Consider the following 4,217-nt stretch of genomic DNA (forward strand, 5'->3'; position numbering starts at 1 on the left):
CCCCTTTCACTTTATTTTCTTCTTTCTCTCTCTCCTCTCTATCCATTTCTCTGTGGCATAAACACAAACTCTCAAGCCAGGTATCTAGTAATTTTCCCACAAATCACTGAGAATCCCTTCACACTGCTAAAGTCTGAGCCTGGGTCTCTTGTGTGATTGCCATAGCTTTCTTTGACCAGAGAGTCCCCAGATATTTAGCCAAGTAGTATACTTAGAACCCCATTAATTCATCATACATTACCATGAATACCAGAACCTTCCATGAGGATGGCACATGAATTTCAAGTGAATCATAGCTGAACATCCTTCAGGTTTCATGGCTAATGAGCCATGAACTCTATGATATCTGCAACCATGTTTCATGAGGGCATCCTTCTGGAACTGGCTATGATAGCAGTGTGAGTTTGGGTAACCCACTGAAATTTTCTGTGCCTTGTTCTTAATTCCCTTACTCTCTACCACAAATTTGACAATTTGCATGTCTTTTAGCAAACAAATGAGGGGATCAATTGTTATATAATCACTGACTCATGTATTTTGTTGGGGGGTTGAAAATTCAAATTATCCTGAATTGGAATGTTTGACTGCTCCTCTGCACCAGAAACTGTAGCGATCTCTATGTTTTTAGTCTTTCTAACAACATTTAAAGGACAAGGAACCAAGAATATGAAATTCATCACAGAAGGAAGATTCCAAGTGTTATATATTTTCAATTGCCAAAGAAAGTGTTAATTCCCACATCACCACACTTCAGCCTCTAAATTTCTCTGATAGTCACAGAGAAACACAACACGCTTTATTGACTTCTTTGCCATTTGGTATCCATCTGTCCATCATGTCAAGCTCTATTGTAAAAGTTACAAAGAGCATAAATGTGTCTCTATGATCAGCTTAAAGTTGGTGCATTAGGTTGTACAGCTCATAAAGGACTCTACAGAATGTACATAACATTAGGGCTTATCCAGCAACACTGGTATCAACCACCCCAATGGTTATGAGTATGAAGGCCATCACTCCACTGAACAGATCTTAAATTTCTAGAGGTTCTTAAAAACCCTTCAGTGATCTCTCTTACACCCACCACTTATAAAGAGGTAGTTAAAGAAAGAAAGCATGATGATGCCTGGGGGAGTGATTTCTAGTCTCTCCACGGTATCATCCCTGTCAGATCTTAATGCTAGAATGGAAAAGAATGGCTGGGACATTAAGTGCACTGATCAGTGTGGGCAGTGTGGACTGCCCACAGTATCACTCTTTTTATACCTAAGAAAATGTTCAAAGATATTCTGAAATTCACTTTTAACCCTCAAAGTCAAGTAAAGATTATCTACATCATAGTTAAAGTGTCTGGAATATGGCTGTTTATTACCAGAGAATCTAGAGTCTTGGGCTTTACCCAAGTGTTCATAGATTTAACATCCAAGATTTTCAACAACAAAACCTTACAAAAGAAAACTCACTGGGTGGTTGATTTCTATTCTTCTTGGTGTGGATCTTGCCAGAAATTTGCTCCAGAGTTTAAACTCCTGGCTAGGATGATCAAATGAAAAATGAAACCTGGGGATGTAGACTGCCAAGCTTATTCCTAGACATGCCAGGAAGCTGGTATAAAAACCTATCCAAGTGTTGAATTTTATTACTATGAAAGAACAAATGAAAGTATTTGGAAAAAGCAAATAAATTCCACTGGTGCAAAAACTATTGCTGTCTTAATTCATGCAAAATAGAAAAGCTCTCCTAATCAATGGAAAGACAAATAAGAATGAGTTTTGATGGTGACGAAAAGAAAAATGGAAAGAAAAGAATCTGGAAAATAGCATCCCTTTCCCAAATTTTAAGACTGCTCATGGAAGAATCAGATGCACAGGATCTTGGCCTCACAGTTGCATATCACAGACTCAGTACCACTGGGAAAAGCAAAGTCTGTAAATATTTTCTGTGAAGAGCCTGAGCAGCATGGTTGCAACTTTAGAGGCCACAGATGGTTCTTTGCTGTACCTTTGTTGTTAAATGTTTTAAAAACACAAACACCATCCTTAACTCAGGGCCACACAGAAAACACTCCACAAGCTAATCCAATATGCACAGGAGCTAGTTTGCTGACCCTGGAACTGATGTTTGGGACACACGGCTCTATTGTACACCTGGATCTGTGGGCTTCTTACTGCACAAAGTGGATTTGACTTTAAACTTGCAATTTTGTGATGGGCCTAAAAAGTAGTGAATTGGTTTTCAGTCACTACTTCTAAAAAATTCTGAGTCTGACAATATTGCTTTATTTTAGTATTCTCAGCATATGGCACAATTAAAATATGCCCCATTTTTCATTACATAGATGAGAAGATAGATAGATAGATAGATAGATAGATAGATAGATAGATAGATAGATACTCTATGCCTCCATATATTATGGGGATGGTGCTAACTAATGCACATAAAATTTTGAAACAGAGCCCAACATAGAGGAGACATGGAACACAACCCTACAAATTCAGTGATTTATTCCTCTTTTTAAATTGACATAATAATGGCACCTATTTATGGATCATGTGTACTATTTCAGCAGTATGTGTGCTATCTCTTCACATGTAAAGACTACACAAGAATCAGTTCTAGAAGACTGAAATATCTTCACTACTTTTTTAAATTACCATATATTCCTTGTTCAAGATAATGGGCTTAATTTTCAACCTTTTAAAGTGTGTATACAATGTACTTTGCTCATATTCACATACACACCCATTCCCTCTATTCTCTCTCTCTCTCTCTCTCTCTCTCTCTCTCTCTCTCTCTCTCTCTCTCATGAGTGCATCTATGTAAATGTGTGTGCATGTTCGAGTGTGTCAGGTGCACTTGGATATGTGAATGTCCATGCAGGGGTGTGCACATCCATATACATGTACAGGCCAGAAGAAAACCTTGTTGTTAGTCCTGGGAAATATCCATTTTGCATTTGGAAAAAGTGTCTCTCAGTGTCCTGGAGCTTTCCAAATGGACTAGACTTGGTGGCCAGCATGCCTCACGAATCCACCTGTCTGTGGTGTGAACATGGCTGACTTTCATTTTAATATGGGTTCTGCAGATGGAATTCAAGTCATTTTGCATGCACTATGGTCACCTTATTAACTGAGCCCTCTCCCAGCCACATTATCCTATCTTAAGGCATGAGAAAGGTCCCACTAAAGGACATAGTGGCAGCCTTCAGCCAAGAGGCAGACAAAGAAATGTGGGAATATCAATCCTGGCAATCTGGCAATCTTTTTTTTTTAATTTATGTGTTTCTGTGTATATGCATGCAGGCATGCATGCATAAGTGTAGGCCATAAATGACTGTTGATCTCCTTGGAGTTGTGAGCCACCAGAAATGGATGCTGGGAACTAAAGCATCCATTAATGGATGAGGTCCTCCAGAAAGCAGGAAATGTTCCTGACTCATAAACCATCTCTCCAGCCCAGTCCTGGAAACTTGTTGCTTCACGGTCTTGCATATAGGCTACCCCTTCTCTTTTCCCTGTTCCCAGCATCCTGCATAATCACTCTTTCTGTTACATTCAAATGTCTGTGACAGACAATGTGATCTGCCTGTCAATCTCTCAGCACTTCCTAGCAGCTGGTGACAGTGATGTTATTATTTACTGTCACTTGTTAGACTTACAACTTCAGCACTTAAGAAGCTGTTTATAGCATCCTAAGTACTTTAACTGATGACAAGAGCAGATACACAGGATACAGAGAATTTCACTGCCACCTTCCTGGCTTACAGTTAAGAGCACTGGAGGAAAGAAGCCATGTTCTTATTTGGTTTACATAAAGCAGAGGTGATGTTACTTACTCCGAAGAATTATGGAGAACAAAAGCAAAGATGTTGATGAGGCACTTAATATATTTAGAGAGGGCTGAAAGATGTCTCAGTGGATAAGAATGTTTGCCGTGCCCACACAAGGGTGTGAGTTTAAATTCCTATCACCCATATGAAAATCAGTTATGTATGGCCATGAGCCTCCATCTGTAGTCCCAGCATTCTGAGGGGTAGAGACAGAAGGGTCACTGGGGTTCACTGGTCACCAGCTTGGATCCAGGCTCAGTGAGAGATTCTATCTGAAGAGAATATGGTAAAGAGCAACAGAGAAAGACTTGGATGCTTGGATGTGGCCGACACACACACACACACACACACACACACACACACACACACACACACACACACACACACCACA

General features: G+C 39.7%; 1 pseudogene; it reads left to right on the plus strand.

Annotated features, from left to right (window-relative positions):
* Window positions 1-570: 570 nt before the first annotated feature.
* Window positions 571-1,760, plus strand: LOC100761795 (annotated as a pseudogene).
* The last annotated feature ends 2,457 nt before the right edge of the window (window positions 1,761-4,217 follow it).

This window comes from Cricetulus griseus, chromosome 5 (assembly GCF_003668045.3).
Source record: "Cricetulus griseus strain 17A/GY chromosome 5, alternate assembly CriGri-PICRH-1.0, whole genome shotgun sequence".
NCBI lineage: Eukaryota > Metazoa > Chordata > Mammalia > Rodentia > Cricetidae > Cricetulus > Cricetulus griseus.